At 40.8% G+C, this 21,495-nt stretch overlaps 1 pseudogene; it reads right to left on the bottom strand.

Moving 5' to 3' along the window:
- Positions 1-914: 914 nt before the first annotated feature.
- On the bottom strand, positions 915-11,158 carry LOC109074355 (annotated as a pseudogene).
- Between the last annotated feature and the right edge of the window lie 10,337 nt (positions 11,159-21,495).

Genomic DNA, 21,495 nt, shown 5'->3' with positions numbered 1-21,495 from the left:
ACACTACCAGACAAACGTTTTTGAACAACAAGTTTTGTTATGTTTTTTTAAATGTCTCTTCTACTCACCAAGCCTGCATTTATTTGATCCAAAATAAAGCAAAAGCAGTAATATTGTCAAATATTTTTACTATTTAAAATAACTGCTTTCTATGTTTACATCTGTTAAACTGTAATTTATTTCTGTGATCAAAGCTGTATTTCAGGATCTTCACTCCAGTTGCATAATCCTTCAAAAAACATTCTAATATTCTGATTTGCTGCTCAAAACACATTTATAATTATGTTGAAAACACAGCAGAATATTTTCAGGTTTCTTTGCTGAATAGAAAGTTCAGAAGAACAGCATTTATCTTAAATATTAATGTTTGTAACATAATAAATGTCTTTATCATCAGTTTTGATCAATTTAATGCATCCTTGCTACATAAAAGTATTCATTTCTATAATTTCTTTAAAAAAAGATACTGACTCCAAGCTTTTGAATGGGTAGAGTGTATAATGTTACACAAGCTTTTTATTTCAAAGAAATGCTGATCTTTGGATCTTTCTATTCATCAAAGAATCCTAAAAAAAAAAAAATGTACTCGACTGTTTTCAACATTGATAATAATCAGAAATGTTTTTTGAGCAGCAAATCAGCATCTTAGAATGATTTCTGAAAATCATGTGACGCTGAAGACTGGAGTAATGATGCTGAAAATACAGCTGCGCATCACAGAAATAAATTACAGTTTAACAGATATTCACATAGAAAACTGTTATTTTAAATAGTAAAAATATTTCACAATATTACTGTTTTTGCAGTGTTTTGGATCGAACAAATGCAGGCTTGGTGAGCAGAAGAGACTTCTTTATAAATCATTAAAAATCTTACTGTTCAAAAACGTTTGGCTGGTAGTGTTTGTTGCTTTGATCATTTCACTAATATCAGTATGTAGAATCTAGTCTTTAATCCTCTTTTGATGAAGCTCTGATCTTCTGAGGTGTTTATAAGCTCAGTGATGAACATCAGAGAAACTCATTTCTGACTGTGATCTGAATCTGAGAGGACACATAAGACTCTCAGTCTTTATCTGCTCAATAACATGTATTTATCCAAACTCTTAATAGCTTCCTGTTTTGTGAATCTTCTCCATTCATATGGTATTTTTCCACTCCCCTCAAATGTTTTATTGTAGTTTTTTCTTCTCCAGATCCCTCTGTAATCTGCACACAAACCACTTCCAGTAGGACAGTATAAAGAGATCAGGATCAGTGTGTGATGCTCCAGTCTGCATACACTCCTCCTGCTCTGCTGTAATCTCTAACAGAAGAGATTGATCAAAAGCTCATCTGGTCTGAACTTGAGGTCCAGATTTACTGGGAATGGATTTGTGTTGAGTCGTCTCATATCATCTGAGAGCTGCTGTGTGAAACTCTTCAATTATCATATCTTCCAGGAGGTTGAAATCATCAACATCATCATGTTTGACTCCACTGAGATCTTTTTCAGAGAAGATCAGCTCATCTGAGAGATGCTGTGTGAATCTCTTCAACCACAAACCAGCATCTGCTCTGTTCACTCGAACATGTTTCAGTAGATTCATCTCCTCTGTTCTCTTCAGTAGATTCATCTCCTCTGTTCTCTTGAACACGTTCAGTAGATTCATCTCCTCTGTTCTCTTGAACACGTTCAGTAGATTCATCTCCTCTGTTCTCTTGAACACGTTCAGTAGATTCATCTCTCTTCTCTTGAACACGTTCAGTAGATTGATGAGCTGCTCTCATGATCTTCTGCTGCATGAGTTTAATGTTCTTCTTCATCTTGGGTAAAACACTGACACTGAACTGATCAGTGATGTACCGACTGACTTCATCTCTGATGAACCTCTTGATGTGATCTCTGGGATTACGAATGTAGTTCATGTATTTGTTAAAATCCTCCTCTTCTGCCAGTGTCTTCAGGATGTGTTTCTCCAGATTGGATCTGTTTCCATTCAGTGAATCACAGTTTGATCTCATTTCATCTGTCAGATCTCTGGCAATCTTCTTGTAGATGCTCTGCTCAATTGGCTCTTCAGTTTCTTTCTGACAGATGATCTCTCCAAAAGTAGCTGCTGATGTTGCTCCACGAAAGTATTTCTGGAAAATACTATAGTACTCTTCTCTCTTCTTCTCTACATGTATTACATGATCATTGTCTTCTCTGTACAGTGTGTGTTGCTCAGTGATCATCTTGTTTGATCTTTCACAGATGGACAGAACTAAGTGTATGAAGAATTCATTCTTGAACACATATCTCACTGATCCTTCCACATGTTGTGTTACTCTTGTCTTGATGTAATCTGTGATTTGTTGAATGTAGCTGATGTTGTAGCCCATCTTTGAAATGTTAAATGACTGAATCATTCTGTCTGTCTGCAGAGCAACATCTGTGACGAATGATCTTATCTGAGATTCATCCTCTTTAGAGAGAATCAAACCAAAACTTCTGTTTAAGTGAAAATATCCCATTTGTTAAAGCTCCTGTAAATCCACTGGATTTCTTTAGTTGTACATAATCTGAATAACTCTTCACAGTGAAAATATCCCTGCTCTCTGTCCAGTGAGCTACAGGAACACTTTCATAGATGTCTATGAAGATCTCTCTCACGTCTCTCATTATATCAATGTCTCTGATTGGAGGAGTGTCTCTGATGATCTCCTTCACACACTGTTCCCAAAAGACATCAAACTCTTTCTTCAATGTTTCTTCATCATTTGCTTTGTCTTTGAGTATTAAGGCGAGTTCTCTTCTCTTTTCATAGAGAGTGTTTTCATGACGTGTTCTCCGAGCATCAATCTTTTTCTTATTGTCTCGCTGCTGAATAACCTCATTTAATCTTCTCTTTGTTTCTCTCACAATGTTTTTTCCTGAAGCTCTTTGATTTTGATTTCAAATGATGTTTTCCACCACTCAATCACTATATTTTTTATCTCTGTCTTTCTCAAAGAATCCGGACATTGTTTTTTTCACTTCTTCACTTGTCTTCTTCAGTTCTCTTTGAAGATCAGTTTCTTCAATCTCATGAATCGCTTTATTTTCTATTTGGTTGTGTAGTTTGTTCTCAGTTTCCATCATGGCTCTGCGGAGACTCCAGGACCACTTCCTGTATTCAGTCTCCAGTTTCCTGTAAGATGAAATCTCCAGAGAATTTCTGAAGCTGAAGACGAATCGTTCATTCAGTAAAGCCTCCCAGAGATCGTTAATGCAAACTTTTAAGTCTTTCAGCCTCATTCCATGTGATGTTGAGGCATGAGTCATTAGAGTCTTCTTCAGTTCTTGGATGTTCTCACAGTAGTTTGGGTTCGGTGGAGCCATCGGTGGGTTTCCCTCCCAGAGATGAGGAATATACTTCACATCTTTCTGAACATCAAAGCTAATGACGTCACTGAAACATTCAACATCATAGACTTCATCTTCAGCAGCTAGTTTAGTCATCTCATCCAGTGTCTCCTGCAGTCGTTTCCTTCTCTCCATGTTTTTCTCTCCAGCTGTGACGTCTGAAACATTCTGATGCACAAACACACACAGCTGGGATTCAGTCTAACCCTCTTCATCCTCATGAAGGCCTGAACAACAATCTGAAGAATGTCCTGCATCTCACCTGGGTTTTCTCCAAAGATGTTGATCAGTGTCATATTTCCAAGACCAACAACAAATGTGGCCAGTTCATTGTCATGGTGTCTTGTTGATCTTCCAGACAGTTCTGGAGCACGAAGACCCTCAGTATCAACAACCAGAACATAGTCAAAGTTCATCTGTGTTTTATAGACAGTGTCTTGACTGTGTTTTCATCTCGTCTGAGACTCTGATCAGCTGCATGAAAGCTCCTCTGGTTGTTCTGCCAGCACTGACAGCAAACTGGAGTCCAAACATGGCATTGATCATGGTGGATTTCCCAGAGCTCTGAAGCCCTAAAACTGACAGCACAAAGACTCTCTGGTCTCCCAGTTTCTGGATGAGTTGATCTAGAACAGCAGAGATCCAGATCACAGGAACATGAGCAGCATCTCCATCCATCAGCTCCAGTGGAGATCCAGAGATCATCATCTCTGCTGCCAGACTCGGGAGAGAAGAGAAGTCAACCTGAAGGTCTTTCTTGTTCTTCTTCACAGATGAACTTGATTCATAGATCTGACTGATCTCCCTCATGATGTGCTCCAAACCAAAGGATGCAGCTTGAAGATCCCCAGATATTCTCTCAAGCTCAGATTTGAGTTGTTCAGATTTATAATATTTCTCTTTCAGGTTTACAACTGTTGACCACTTTTCATTATACATGTGATGTAGAGCAGAAAGATCAGCTGACGTATGCTCATCCAGGAGGATTCTGAGCCATTTGAGGAAATACATCTTATCATTTGCTGCATCTGACTTCATTTCTTTAATAAAGAGCTTCATAAACTCACTGATGTTGTTTTCATGCTGCTGTTCACGGATTTTATTCATTTCTGTGTGTTTTCTACTGATGTCCATTTCTATCTCATCTCCTCGAGGTCGATGTAGTTCTTTGTTCTTCTGACTCCATTGATGCCACAGTTTCCCCTGATGAGGCAGAAATGATTCTTTGATTTCTCTCAGATCTTTCTTCTTCAGTAAACTCATCATCTTCTGTGCTGCTGCTCTTCCTCTCCTGCAGTCATCATCATCTTCCTCATCTACTATGATCTCTGAGTCTTTGGACATATCTTCAAGTCTGAAAGTGTGAGATGATTCTGAGAGACAGTCATTTATAGCTCTTCTGAGTTCTTCAGATACTTCTGACTGATTTCTGTCTTTCAAACCAGTCTTGTATTTTCCTTTCTGTGTCTCAATGACAGCTGAATCATTCTCAGTAAGAAGACAAATGAATGGCTTGTTGAGTTCTTGAACTTTTATCATTATTCTGTCATTCTTCTGAAGTTGTGGCAGAAGAACAACATTGACTGAGCTCATGTGAGTGAGGATCTGCAGCTGTTTCTCATGGTCTCCTGCATCACCGTGTAGATTACAGAACGCTACACACTCAGTGAAGTTATCATCATCTGATCCAGAAGGACAGAACCAGGAGATCTCCACCACTCCGTCCATCAGTTCTCTGGTTCTGCTGCTGCCGGGGCAGTTCCTGTGGAAGAACGTGTTGTGTTTCTCATTGATCAGACTGTTCATCAGCTGAGACTTGGATGAAGACACAGAGCCAAACCTGAAGAAGAACACCATTGGAGTTTCTGCCTTGTATATCAGCTGGGTTTGACTGATGATCTCATCGCTGGTGTTTCTGATCTTCCAGCTCTTGTTGATTTGTCTGAATGTCCAGAGAGGAAACTCAATCTGTTGTGTGAATGGATGAGGAACAAGCAGAGGAAGAGCGAACTGACACTGAGACAGTTTAGTGACCATTATCTGCTTAAGGAGACCATGAGCACAATGAAACACAGCCATCTGAACATCCATCGGGTGAACAGTGTTTATAGTCTGATTGTTTTTAACAAATCTTGCTCTGTAGTTCATTATCAGTAGTTTCTGAATGTAAGTCTGAATCAGCTCTTCTTCAGCACAAGACTCACGAGACTGTAATGAATGTGCAGTTATCTGAAGAACATCTGCAGCTCTCAGTCTGTGATTTATATCAAGTCGAAGTTTGTGAAACAGACGCTCTATTTTTTTCTCTTTAGTTATTTTCGGCTGTAGGTGTCACGACACGCACACAAACAGGTAGATCCAGTTGCAGTATGTTTTATTAGGATAATCCAAATCTCATGGTCAGCCAGGCAAAGGTCACAATCCAGGTAAGCAGTCCAGAAACAAGAAACATAAACAACATCCGAGAACCACGACAAACCAGGGTGACATTCAACAAGGACTCCGTAACAATGACAGAAACAACCAGGGTATTTAAAGACAGGTGCAAACAAGGTAAGTGGTGACAGCTGAATACAATGAACAGTGATGAGCAGCTAAGGCTAGTGGGAAATGAAGTTCTGACGAAGGTGACAATAAGGGGAAGTGAGACCTCTAGTCGCCACCCAGGGAGACACAGAACAGACACCGTGACACTACCCCCCCCTCTAAGGAGCAGCTTCCAGATGCTCCTCAGAACAAAATAACCAAAAAAAACAAAGAGACCAGGAGGGAGGTGGACTGGTGGAGGCAGAACAGGGGGAGGGATGGCGGGCCAGGCCCGTGTAGGGGAACTGGGACGGCAGTGATGGCTCCCCTGGTAGCCCAGGTGGCTCGGTCAGATCAGGGGGCCATGGTGGACCCGAAAGTTCAGGGGACCACGAGGGACCAGGCAGTTCAGGTGGCCACGGTGGACCCGAAAGTTCAGGGGACCACGAGGGGCCAGGCAGTTCAGGTGGCCACGGTGGATCAGTCCATTCTCGTTGTGCAGACGGCCAGGGAGGAATTCGCCATTTGAGTGGCCCGAAAGGAAACCTGCCAATCGGGGAGCCAGTAAGGAGCAGGCTGTGGCGATGGCCAGGTCACGGCATTGGGAACGGCATCGGGAACGGCCTCAGACAAGGGCACACCGCCTCGGGAACGGCCTTGGACACGGGTATTGTCTCCGAACCATCTCGGGCCCCGCATCGGCCTCCGGAACAGCATCGGGCACCGCCTCGGGAATGGCCTCAGGAACGGCATCGGACAAGGACACCGCCTCGGGAACGACCTCGGCATCGGGCACCGCCTCGGGAACGGTCTCCGGAACGGCCTCAGGAATGGCCTCAGGAACGGCATTGGACAAGGACCCCGCCTCGGGAACGGCCTCGGCATCGGGCACCGCCTCGGGAACGGTCTCAGGAACGGCCTCAGGAACGGCATTGGACAAGGACACCGCCTCGGGAACGCCCTCGGGCACGACCTCGGGCTCCGCCTCGGGGGAACGGCCTCGGGCTCGACATCGGACAAGGGACACCGCCTCGGGAACGACCTCGGCATCGGGCACCGCCTCGGGAACGGTCTCAGGAACGGCCTCAGGAATGGCCTCAGGAACGGCATTGGACAAGGACCCCCGCCTCGGGAACGACCTCGGCATCGGGCACCGCCTCGGGAATGGCCTCAGGAACGGCATCGGACAAGGACACCGCCTCGGGAACGACCTCGGCATCGGGCACCGCCCTCGGGAACGGTCTCAGGAACGGCCTCAGGAATGGCCTCAGGAACGGCTTTGGACAAGGACACCGCCTCGGGAACGGCCTCGGGCCCGACCTCGGGCTCCGCCTCGGGAACGGCCTAGGGCTCGGGCACGGGCCATCGGGCACCGCCTCCACCCCCTCGGGCTCGGCATCGGGCACCGCCTCGGGAACGGCCCTCGGCATCGGGCACCGCCTCGGGAACGGCCTCGGGAACGGCCTCGGGAACGGCTTTGGACAAGGACACCGCCTCGGGAGCGACCTCGGCCTCGGGCACCGCCTCGACCTGTGGAACAGCATCGGTCACTGCCTCGACCTCCGGAACGGCATCGGTCAGCGCCTCGGCATCGGGCACAGCCTCGGCATCGGGCACAGCCTCGGTATCGGTGCTGGGCTGGTGGTGTCATCTCGTGCTGTGGTGCTGGGCTGGCGGCCATCTTGTGCTGTGCCGCTGGGCTGGCGGCCATCTTGTGCTGTGGTGCTGAACTGGCGGCCATCTTGTGCTGTGGCGCCGGGCTGGGCGGCCATCTTGTGCTGTGGTGCTGGGTTGGCGGCCATCTTGTGCTGTGGCGCTGGGCTGTGCGGCCCTCTTCTCTGGAGACACAGTGTGTGGTCGTCGAAGTATCCCATTGAGCACGATGGCACAGGTAATGGGTAAACCCCCAAAAGTCTAGGATCTCCAGCCCCTTCATCTCCCATTGAGGTAAAGGGTCATCGAGACAGTTGTTAAAAAAGTCCTTCAGTGCTGCAATCATTATAACCCATCCCGACCGCCATGGTCCAAAACAATTGCGCCAGGCCACCCACCTCACTCCCCCTTTGACGAAGGGTGGTTAAGTTCCGGAATCTCCCCCTCCGTTCCTCCATGGTGGCTGGGGAACCGATTCGAAATCCCACACCGCTGGATCTAGGCATGACGGAGTCCTTCTGTCACGACACGCACACAAACAGGTAGATCCAGCTGCAGTATGTTTTATTAGGATAATCCAAATCTCATGGTCAGCCAGGCAAAGGTCACAATCCCAGGTAAGCAGTCCAGAAACAAGAAACATAACCAACATCCGAGAACCACGACAAACCAGGGTGACATTCAACAAGGACTCCGTAACAATGACAGAAACAACCAGGGTATTTAAAGACAGGTGCAAACCAGGTAAGTGGTGACAGCTGAATACAATGAACAGTGATGAGCAGCTAAGGCTAGTGGGAAATGAAGTTCTGACGAAAGGTGACAATAAGGGGAAGTGAGACCTCTAGTGGCCACCCAGGGAGACACAGAACAAAAACCTAAACAGTAGGTGTTGTTGTGGTTGGACTCCTGATCTTCCAGTACCCTTGTTTTTTTTCCAGTGTATTAGACAAAACAAGGATACATTTATTTTATTCACTGTTTTCCAGTAGTGATTTAAACTGTAATTTTATACATTTACTTTCTTACATGTTAGAGTCATATAATCATAGTGAATATAGATCAAGAGGAATTATTATTACTATTATCAGTTAATTTCTGAATGACTCTGAACTGCAATGAATGTTATTTCTGTTCATCTGAATATCACACCTAAATGTGACATTATATTAGATTAATGTAGTGACAGACAGCATTTCTCTGAGCACTCACCTGTAGAGAATAATCAGGTTCTCTCATGTTTCTTTCTTCTTTCAGTTTATTCTCTGAATCCTTTAAACCTGTAAGTGCAATGACAATTGTTTAGGGCTGAAAATTCAGAGGTTGTGCATTCAAACCCTGCACAGATACACTGACGTTTGCACTGTATTTGGTGAAATGTCATTGTTGGCTTGGAGATGTAGTTACCTTTATGTTCGTCCTCTAACTGTTCAGCAAGATGGTTTTCGTTCATCTTCCTCAGGATGGCCAGTGTGATCTTCACAGCTCCTTCTGGTCCACGACGTTCCACCATCAGATCCACTGCATCAGTGGCATCTTCTGCCTTCTCCAGATAAGCAGCTGAAGCAACATGATCATTCTTTAAGTGCCATTTAAACGTCTTCATTTTGTCACAGACTAGATCCGCCAGTGTGTCTAGAAGCAGTTGTTGAACAGATGTCATCTTCTGTCACTGATTCACTTCTGTTGAACAAGAAGAAAAAAAGATTTGTCCTTTTACCATACTGGTACTACAACACTGAGAACAGCTACTCCACAAACATGATGACATATGTCAGGGTGCAGATAACATCTGACTGAAGAAAGAGACTGATTCATTTTATTCCAGGCTTGTTACTTACACAATACAGGTAGATAGAGATGTGGTTAACTTGTACACACCAAGTCAAACCCAAATCAATAATAAGTTTAATAAACAACACCCTAAATTAGTAGTCATTCCACAATACGACTAAAATTAAGATGTCCACCACATGAAATCATAATCAGCCTTTCATGCAGTGATCTGATAAGATGATCGTTTAGTGCCATCCTGTTTAGCAATACCTTTACAAACAACCAATAATAGTAAACAAATTAATCTTTTTTTTTCAAAGCAATGTTCCGTCTAACTTGCTGAGCAAAAACATCAGTACAAAGCATGTAATATTTAATTTAATATTTAGGTAATAACAAATGTAAACAATTTCCCATTCCCACTCGGTCTGAATAGTTGAAACACAACCGATGACCAATCATAGTCCTCAGGACCGAGGGAATATGATGGGACGAGCATTTTATGGTCCTAAGCCTTCCACAGCTGAAAGAAAAATATATATAAATGCATTTAGAGCAGTGGTTCCCAGTGGACTTAACTTTAGTGATTGCTATTCAACCAGCATAACCTAAACCATGTTTTTCAACCTAATCACCTACCCCTCCCTTTAATTCTTGAACATTACAACCTGCACAGAACTAATAATCTTCATCTAAATATCCTGCACTTTAATTTTGAATGCTTCATCAATCATCTGCATCGAATCTGCAGGTAAAATTAGGCTGATATATAGACATCAGAATTCATAACTCATGTACATAACTCATCAATACTTGTAAGTGTATTTGTAACAGCAATGGAACTAATCTTAGTAAATTATATAAATTTATTTTATATTAATAATAAGGAAATATATAATTGTATTTACAGCTGTAAACTGCTGCCAACCGGTGCTGATGCTGACACACACATTTCACACTTAAACATGTAACTTTATATAAAAGACATACTACATAGCAAGACCCTCAAATATCAAAATCCACAACACAGATTATCAGTGCCAGCAACACAGACTTTGTTAAAATGGGCGTATTGTATGTGTGTGTGTAATGCACTCAGTCTCATCTATACTGTAGTTAAAGGCTCATACCATGACACTGGCCGTGTTTCTTGTTTGTCTGCTCTGTTTTTACTCAAAATATAATTGATCTTTTCTTTTCGGTTATTATTTATGTAGCACCTTACATGCTACTCAGTAGTTCCAAGGTGCTGTACATTAACAAGACAAAAACATAAAAACTACATCCATACTAAAATGCCAGGGAGTACAAAATATGATCTCAAACAGTCCTGAAAAACATTTTAAAGTTAAGGAAAGATCTAACATCCAGTGGCAAATTATTCCACAGTCTTGGTAGCAGCGCGGACGGAGAAAGCACGATCACCCTTCAATCTGAGACGTTGCACGAGGGAGAGTTAGAAGAAACTTATTGTATGATCTTAGTATACGCTTGGACTGTGAGGCTGTAATAAGAATAAAATATAGTCTACGTCAAACTGTATACTGTTAGATATTAAATAATAATTATAATTATCAATAATAATAATAGTAATAGTAATAATAATAACCTTAAAAAAATAGAGGATTTTCAGAGATTTTGGAATTTTTGCCTCAATAATTAAAACTTAAGAAAATATGTGTATATATATATATATATATATATATATATATATATATATATATATATGTTATGCTGAGAATAAGTTAATGAAGTTATGACTTTATTAATTATTAAAAAAGTACAGTACTTGCCCGATCTCGCACTGTCTCAGATCCACTTGATGCTTTTCTACTTCACCACATCCATGAAAACAACTTAAGAAACAACCAGAAAGGTAGAAACACCAAGCCATTTCAGCAAAACGAGTGTTGAAACTGGTTTTCAAGATGAGTCACGAGCAGGGCGGACTGGGGCTAAAGTGTGGGCCTCTGGGGTTTCTGACACAGAGCCAGTTTTACCCATAAACCCACCCAGCTCATTACCACACAGAGCAATTCATACCACCTCTTACTTAACACAAATATATAACACAATACAATACAGTGAAATATAAACGCTAAAATGTTTAAACGATTTTTTACACGTCCCTCTTTTACATAGAGGGCACAGTTTTTATATCATTAAAGTTAAATACCTATCATAATATCAGCTCACATGACACCCACGCTCTGCTCTGCTCTAGAAGAACTTGTTAATCTTTAGTGCAGAATGTGGACTGGTTTTTTAATTTGTCCTTTTGCAGGAGCTGACAATCTGTTCATTTTATAGACCTAGCGCTACAATTTCGGAAAAGGAGTATACATGATTTGAACCATACCCTATAAACGGTAAAATCCTATGAAACATACAATGTATTAATATAGTTTTGAAACATGTTTCTGTGTGATCTCTGTTAAAGTGGTAATTATTTCTTCTGTGATATCAGCGTATTTTCAGCATCATTACTACAGTCTGCAGTGTCACATGATCTTCAGAAATCATTCTACTATGATTTGCCTGCTTAAGAAACATTTCTGATTATTACTAATGTTGGAAACAGTTGTGTGCTGCACAATATTTTTGTGGAAAAACATGATACATTACCAGTCAGTCTGGCAGTAAAGATATAAAATTAATAGACTACTTTTAGGCAGCACAGGTGGGTGCATTAAATGAATTAAGTGACAGTTAACATAAAATGAAACACTTGTGGGCTCATGAACAGGACTGTGGGACACCCTGCTGAAAATACTTTTGAAGGATTGTAGAAATCAAACAGGAACAGATGAATAACCTTGAAGGTCGCTTTGGACAGGCCGCGACCTACAGGAAAGGCTTGTACGCCAGAACCTGGTCCATGCTCTTCACCAGACAACTGAATGTGTATAGTCTGATTGTGAGAGGGAAAAGTATGTGATTGCTTGTTTTGACAGTAAAAATGTACAAGTAAAAAATAAATAAATGTATGCCCTCTTTTCTATAATACTATAAATGTGTATACAGGTCCTTCTCAAAAAATTAGCATATTGTGAAAAAGTTCATTATTTCCAAATGTAATGATTAAAAATTAAACTTTCCATCCTATTTTAGATTCATTGCACACCAACCTGACATATTTCAGGTCTTTATTATTGTTTTAAACTGATGATTTAGGGCATACAGCTCATGAAACCCAAAAATTCCATCTCAAAAATAGCATATTTCATACGCAATAACAAGAAAGTGTTTTAATACAACACACAACAATCAACTTCAAACTAATTATGTTCAGTTATTATGCAATCATACGTTGGCGGGATCCTTTTGCAGAAATGACCGGCTTCAGTGCGGCGTGGCATTCTTAGGCAAGTCAGCTGGTGGCATGCTGAGGTGTTATGGAGGGCCCAGGGTGCCCGATAGCGGCATTAAAGCCATCCAGAGTGTTGGGTCTTGCGTGTCTCTCAGAACTTTCTCTTCACAATATCCTGTTCAGATTCTCTATGGGGTTCAGGTCAGGAGAGTGGGCAGGCCAATTGAGCACAGTAATACCATGGTTCAGTTAAACTATTAACAAGCGAGGTTGGCACTGTGACGCAGGGTGCCAGGTCGATTGCGGGAAAAAGGACAATCTCCCTCTCCAAAAGGACCTTCAGCAAGAATGGACTGCATGAGTGCTCCAGAATCACCTGATAGCTAGCTGCATTGACACTGCCCTGTGATAAAAAAACCGTGGACCAACACCAGCAGCGCTAGACATGGGCTACAGAGACATCACTGACTGGAAGGTTGCTGAACAAGGACTTCAAAGTACTATTTTGGCGGATGAAAAGACAATCTCCCAAGTCATTCCTCCATGACTCGGACACTGATTTGGAGAAAGGACATGCAAATTTGCTTCCATCCGAAAAAAGTACTTTGGATCCACTGAGCAAGTAGTCACAGTAAGTGCTTCTCTGGGTCCCATGTCAGGCGCTTATGACGCTGTTCCGCACTGTGTGTTACTCAAAAGCTAGGTCAATCAGCAGGCTATCGGTGGGTCTGGAGCACCTTCATACTTCCATTGCTCGTACACGCTTCCGCAGAAGTCCCCCAGGTATGTCTGCGCGGATCTGGCAGTCCTTCTCCACTGCCATTCCTCAGGTAAAATGGTCACCCTTCCATCGTATTTACTGTGCCAATTGGCCCTGCCAACTTTTTCCTTCCAACAAGCCCATAGAGAATCTGAAGTGATATTGGAAGAGTACAAAGTTGATGAAGACAGCCTTTCATCAGACATGCTTTCGGGGTCTTAAGGGCGCCTCTTGCTTGAGGGTGTCCATGATGGACCTTCTGGACAGCACTCAGGCGGCAGTATTACAGGGCTATTGATTGCCAGTTTTGACGTAATGAACAAGTCATTCTGAGTTTTTAAAGGACGCCTCAGAAATGTATTGCAGTGTGTTATGAACATAATTAGTTGAAGGTCGCTGATTCCCGTTAATAGCTTTGTTGTATACAGAACCACTTTTCTTTTATGGTCGATGAAATGCTGACAATTTTTTGAGATAAGGAATTTGGGGTTTTCATGCGCTGTCTTGCCAAAAATCAATCAGTATTAAAAACAATAAAAGACCCTGAAATATTTCAGTTGTGTGTGCAATGAATCTAAAATATATGAAAGTTTAATTTTTATCATTACATTATGGAAAATAATGAACTTTTTCACAATATGCTAATTTTTTGAGAAGGACCTGTATAGTATCTGCTCAAATAAGACAATATCTAGAACAAAATACATGTCCTGTAGAAAAGTCAAAATTAAATGCAAGGATCACAAAATCAAGTTTGAATCATGACATTTAAAATCATTGAGAACTTCTGTAAGGAATGTTGTGTGGGGTGTGTGTTGCTGAAAAAACTAGACTTTGGGAACTGCCGTCTCTCCCACGCTCCATCGGTGAAGGGTAAACAGATTGGCTGATGGTCAAAACGGGTTAGTACAAAAACTGCATATGAAACAATTAGTGTGGCTATGTATTAGGATCTGTGCGGTGGGGTCTACAAATATACATTATCAAGAGCATAGGTAGTTGACAAAAAAGTATACAATATGGTTCAAGAAGCATACACTGGTAAAGTAGTACACCTGAACAATCAAAACGTAGAAAATTTTTTGGTAAATTCTGTATCAAAAATCTTGTAGATAAATAAACTCATGATTTTTGGCATATGCTACTTTCATAGCAGCTGCTAAGAAAAAACGGTACGCCTTCTTCTGAAGCATCATTAGATTGCGAAAAATATAAACTTTCAAATCACATAATGTGGAGCTGCCAATGCATTTCAAGGACATTTCTGCGTGAAAGCTAGTCAGTCGAGGCGGGTTGTCGCTGAATCCTGACATGTCTACGATGAGGATGTGTCTTTGTCGTCCCGCAGGACTCTTCGTCCGTGTGGCGCATTCACAAATGGGGTCACTGAAACGCCCCTCAGTGCGGACAGGAACTGATGTCATCCTAGGATGGTGTTTCCTGTAGCGCTCTTGCCTGAGCCAGAACAAGTCTCAGCTCTGCTCTGTGGCACTCTTCCTCCTCCTCGGATCCAAACGCCTCTTCTCCACTCGACTGAGCTAGAATCAGAACCAGAGCTCATTTCATTATTATCTTTATTTGAACATGCCAAAGAATGCTACCAGTCATAAGATTTGTGTTTTCTTTGCATTTTATTTTTAACAACATCAGTTTTCCAGAGAATTTCTATGAATTTTTTTTTTTTTATGTCATTTAAATCCAATCAATGAAAACCAATTCTATTCGAATACATATGGAATGTCGTGCTGTTTCATGCTGCATTGTGCAGTATTCTTCAGTTTTGGTAGCCCAAATTAATGTACTAGCTCAATACAAAAATAAAAAGACATCGGCTGAACCTTAACTGTGGACACTAATCATCATGATCACAGAAACTAGTAGCATTCAGGGATTTCACGATGCGTAAACTACGGTGGCATAAATTCACAATACAGATTACACCACACAATTTTAGCTTACAATTTATTATAATATTAGATATGAATAATTATATATATATATAATGTAACAAAAATCTAGATTAAGACAAATTATAAATGAAAAGGTGTCCGGTTTATTATTTCCTCAGACAAACAGCTCATATTTTCTTTGGGAAGGAATGTTACATATGAAACTAGACTTAAATTTTTTAAACAAATCCTAACTTCAAAATAAAATTATGCAACTAAAGAAATCATCTTCATATAAACACGGCTTGTCAGGCTCTATTTAAAATCAAGGAAACCATTTGAATTACTCTTCAAAAGATGCTAAAGACATCTTATTGGGATGGTAACTTTAAAAAATTATACAATCCAAGCTGTGAAAACAGTAGCTAAAGACTTTAATGTTGTTTTACTGTCGGTGGTTGTGTTGACGCCCCTTTTCCATGGCACCCTCTGCTCTTTGCTAGATCGCTCAATGCCACACAGCATTTAACAAATAAGCATATATGATTAACTCATTAAGCCCACCGGCAATATAGTTGCTGCAGTTTTTATAGTTGTCATTTTCCTTTTTAGTTTTTTTTTCTAGAGGTTTTCCAGTTGTTATTCTCAATGTTGGTCTCAACATGCAGCAAACACCCAATACAGGATTTCAGAGAAAAAAAAAAAGGTATCATTTCCTTCCTGTCACATGAGCTGTCCGTCCTACCCCTAGCTTCCAGGAAGCATAGCACAGTTTTCCATTTTCCCAAGTGACAGCAGCCGTTTACTACTTTCAGCAGTCAGTCACACAAAAAATAATGAAAGATAAAGAGCCAACCATAAGAATAATAGATTTCGATGTCGTTTTCCCCTGTTATGACATTATGTCTTGGAGGGGCAAAATATGAGGCCCCTTTATCCAGTTTGGAAGTTTTTCATTCTATTGGTCAGGACCCTATTCTTTTTATGACCGTAGCTTATGAATTCCATTATAATGTGAATATTCCGACAAGTAATGAGTTTAATTTACAGTATATATGAAATCCACGTACGACCGTCAGCGCATTTGCAATACTTGGGCCTAAAATGCTAATTTTTTCTTTCAAGTATACCTGTTTATATGTAGATGCAATATTTGCTTTATGCTATTTTCTTTATATTTATTTTCATTTAACTTTTTGTCCAACACCCTGTGGGGTCCACTTATGGCTGCAATTTTTCGGCCTATGGTTCCAACCATGTTCAACGATAAACTAGATGCAACTGTTTTATATGGGGTTTGCAACAAGTTTCTTCGCCTTTTTGCATGATAAATTAGTTTATGCAATAAAGATTGTCTGTTGAAAGCAATTAGTTTTGAGTTAGATGCCAAAAGCTCTCCTCCTATTCAAATTTTGGCTGAAGGGTAATACACTAGTTGCCCACCGCAACTAAATGTGCACATTCAAATAGACACAGGTAAATAACAATATGGCATGAAACCCCTTCAGAAAAATTTGTCACCAATGGGTTCCACTGATTCCACTCAAATATTTCCAGTTTAATAATTGTTTATTTTTTGAATGTAAATGTATGTCTGTTGGCTCTTTTAACAACTAAGTTCCACGCAATTTCCATTAATAGTTTTTTTGTTTTTGAATGTTAAAAGTGTAGGAGTTCAATTTTTCCTTATGAATGAATTCTGTGTGACCGCCAGCCTTTCAGAACATCTCTCAGCAATGCAAGATGCCCCAAAACAATGGGCTATGATCGTCCTCGTGGACCAACAAACAGATAGGAAGATCTGGAAGACAGACCCAGTTTGTTGTTTGGTAATTCCTCTTTCCCCCCAGTGGCACATGTACACTCGGCACTAAAATTGTTCACGCCTCACATAAACGGTAACTATAGCTGACAGATTCCTGCTTTAACTTTTCATGTTTCTCGTATCATTTTAAAGCTCCTCGAAATGGAACCTTTTACCAATTTCCACAGTAGTCCTTGTAATTATAAGAGAGATTGAACACTTGTTGTAGATTGTGTTCTGCTGAGCGGGTGTGTGTCCCCCCCTTTAGGGGGCCTGTGAGGAATGTTTCGTCTCCAGAAATTTGTAGGACGCTGTATGTGACCACGGAACCTAAAAAACCAAAAGGCTCTTTTAATGTTTTTTACAAATGATTTGAAAGTTTCTTTGTTATCATGTCGATTATTTAAGGGAAGTGACAACACTACTGGCGATTCGTTGCCAGGAAGCCCGTATGTGGCGTGTATTTTCTGCTCCATACTGAGTATCTTTCCGAGTCGGTTACTTATGTAATTGTGTTAAACACCTTGAATGCCTACATAGCACACTGTATAGTGTTGGTGCTATCTAGTACAACATGTACACAGTGGCTAGTTAAGTTTATCCTAAAACACCTGATTGCTTTGCTATGCATTTATGACGCATCGTGTCCTTAAATGTAGGATCACTGTTACATGTGTGACTGTGAATTGTGTGCCTCCTGCATGGATCAACTTGGACGTTCCCAATATGGCTACAGTGGCCTTGGTGCGGAGCAAAGTTTGCAACCACTACAATTTTGTTTACATTACACTATCCTTTCCTAAATTGGCTTACTAATTCTTCCAGTATGTAATTGGCATGATACAATTATTACCTGACTGATAGTATTGGTTATGAATTTATTTATCTCTCATTATTCGTAATTCATTATTACTATAGACATTAAAGCCGAAGGTGATTACCTTGCAAATGCGTGTGTTCATGATTGTTCATACGAAGGTTTAATAGATGGAGCATGGGCACCACATCACCAATTGAGTCCATTGCGATTTCTGACTACGACTATCACTGTCTTAAAGTAAGTTGCAGTCTTCGTACATATATAAAACTATCTTTTTGTACTAGTAGCAGCGCGACCGACTTAAGGTATATATTACCGCGGATCCAATGTTTAAGATCATCTGACACACCACCGATTTGTGTCCCGGATAGCATTCAATCGGCAGAAATTGTTACTATCTAAAGCAATACAGGTCTGCAATGAACGAATAATTGAAGTATGGGATTTTCGATACCAATATCTAAAATTAAATAAACATCGCTACCTGTGATAGCCTTTATAAAATATTGCCTAAATTGCAAAATGTCACACTGATTGGAGTCAGATTAAAACCTGGCTAGACAAAATTCAAACTAAATCCTGATAATTTCATAGCACATAACAGACCGAAATATGCATTAAACCTTCGACAGTGCCCTCATGATCTGCTTTTTGGGCCGCGGTGGAGCCTTACAAAGTATTCTGCTCTATATTCCAACTCAAGTTGATTCCAACTCAAATTTTTCACAGTTAATAATATTTTTTTTAAATGTTAATATCTGTTTGTTGTATATTTTTTAACAACTGATTCCAATTTCAATTTGTAAATTTTTGTTGATTAGTGTATTGAATTTAATGTATATTTTGCACATTTAAACTGCATTGACAAAGGTATTATTTTTTAAGTTTACATTTGTGTAGTTGACGTGTGTTTACCCAAGTTAATACACTTTTACAAATACCATCAGCTTCATGTGGTCCACATTAGGCACGTTAAGTCCAACAGAACTTCAGCCTTACTAAGAATACCCAAGGCCCATATGGGCCACAGCAAAATTATTACTTGACTCTGATCGTCAGAGTAATGGCACTGGTTTTGTTCATTCTTGCTACAAACTATAGGGCAAATGTTGGGCTATGACACAAACTAATCTGGCCACACTTTACTGCAGATTTTGGGCAGATCTGGGCCAAGGAATTTTCTGACTGGGATATTTGACTTGATTGCAATGCATACTGCTATATCATTCTCTAATAACACAATCTTGAATTCAATGAACTGCTTGCTACAACTCCATGAAGTACGAAATTTGCTTGTAAGACCACTGAATACTCAAAGTAAATCCCGCTTTTCAGAGTGTCCTACTAAGTAGCTAACTGCACTGCTACTGTTGGAATTAACTTATTATTATTTTATTAGTAATCTTTCTATTTAAACAAATCATGATTATCCTTATCATTATAAACTCTTCACTATCCTGAGCCAAAGTAACGAGTGAAATCAGATGTGGCCTCTTCGATGTGATTGCAATGCGCCACGAGTACAACGTATGAGCGGTATATTATTTCCTCTGCTCATTAAATTTGTTATGTTCATAGGTAGAGGCTGTTGAAAAATTGAACGTGTTATGACAGACAGGTTAAACGGGTTTCACCTTGACTAAAATGTGAACCAAGCAACCTTTGAAACGACCAACTGCACAACCCGACCCCCACTAGTGAGGTTGTGGGTCTGAAAGCGATCTGTTCACGGTTAATGTAAATGAATGCCCACAGAAGATATCAACAGCTTTTGGAATTTTCGGGCAAATAAGGTAACCCAATTCCATAACTGATTCTAAAATTTGTGCGATGCTTTGATGTTATATCCGCACTACATGAACTAGAAAACTGCTTGCTGCTGCTGCGCTAATGCTCCGCGTGAAAAACAGCTACCGATTGTTTATACTCATCTTCCCCTTCATCATACATGAATCCATTTTCTTTTATCATCGCAAACCCCTGATCGGATCTTGGATGGTCCACGCAGCATGTAAATGTCACCTCTACAAGCTGCAATACACTACACAACCTTTTTGCCCCAATATTCCCCTGATTTACAGTCTGGAGAAGTGGCTGAAAGTCAGAGCCAGTCTGCAGATTTGAGTCGACAGATTTCATAGAAAATCGTGTAGTGTATGATGGTTACAGACTTTGATTCTACTCTGTCCAGCTGCTTAAAAAGATTTTTTGAAATAGGCACTGAGGTCCAAACATATGTCACAACGCTCCACTTATTTTAAAATGTCTGGCCTCACCACCTGAGCTGCCTCTATAGTTTAAAAAAAATAATATTTATCAAAACTTCAATAGCAATGCTGTTTGTGGGTATTCTTCCCATTCATCTGGGATCTTTCCACTACCATGGGATATATTTATTATACATGCTTTTTCCAGTTGTTTCATGAAAAATCTGTACACAAAGCACATTCAGTATGCCAGTTCAGAGAGATCAGGATTGACTGCTCCACTTTGCATAAACTCCTTTTGCTTTTGCTGTATTCTTTATTAGCGGAGAAAACACACATCTGATCCCAAAAATCATTTTTCACTGTCACTAAAGTAGTGCAGCAATCAGCACAGATATGTTCTGTTTTTTTTTCTTTTCAAAATGCTATCCATTAATTCCCTCACTCTTGTGGAAAGGAGACGCTAGTGATCTTCATCATGGTTTCTGAGAGCTTCTGCTGTCTGAAATTTCGCAACCATTAATCACCATGCTTGCCTCTGTTCTCTTGAACAACGCGTTCAGTAGATTCATGAGCATGCTTCCAAGATCTTCAGCTGCAGAAGTTTAAATGTTCTCCTTCATCTTGGGTTAAACACATGACACTGACGTGATCTGTTGATGTACCGACTGACTTCATCTCTCGATGAAACTCTTGGAAAGTGATCTCCTGAGATTATGAATGTAGTGCATGTATTGTTGAATCCTCCGCTTCTGCCAGTGTCTTCAGGATGTGTTTCTCCAGTATTTGCTTTCTGTTTCCTCGCAGACGATTCCACAGTTTGAGTCCAATTTCATCTGCGAAATCTCTGGCAGTGTCTTCGTCTAGAAGCTGTCTGCCTCCAAGGGCGAGTCCCTTTACTCCTATTTACAGTTGTTTAGTATCGTGTTTTGACACCAACGGCGACCCCGTTAACGCATTCCACGCAACCCTGGAACACTTTGCTGATGTTGCTCCCTGGATATGTTTCTGTAGAATAAATTAATCTTCTGAAGTCTACTACTTCCTGAGTCTTTACTTTCTTTTCACGATTATAGTCAAATATGGATTCTACAGGGCTCCATTGGCAATCACTGATATTTCACGTCTGTGTTGGTCCAGTGAATGTGAGTCGTTGTGTTTCGAATTCCACTTACACAAGAGGAAAAAGCACCCCAACACTCCATGCTTAAGTTTCGTTCTACACTCCCCTTCTTTCCCCTCGGTACTCTGATGTCCCGCGAGAACGCTAAGTATCTGTGTCTTGATGGTCTATGTGAATGTTGGAGATAAATGCATGTTGTGTTTCTGCCCAGCTTTGAAGATGTAAATGACCCTTTCGGATTGATGAATCATGTTCTGTCTG

The sequence above is a fragment of the Cyprinus carpio genome, chromosome B3 (assembly GCF_018340385.1).
Source record: "Cyprinus carpio isolate SPL01 chromosome B3, ASM1834038v1, whole genome shotgun sequence".
Classification (NCBI taxonomy): Eukaryota; Metazoa; Chordata; class Actinopteri; order Cypriniformes; family Cyprinidae; genus Cyprinus; species Cyprinus carpio.
The sequence above is the reverse complement of the archived record's forward strand: the minus strand, read 5'-3'. Positions and strand labels throughout refer to the sequence as shown.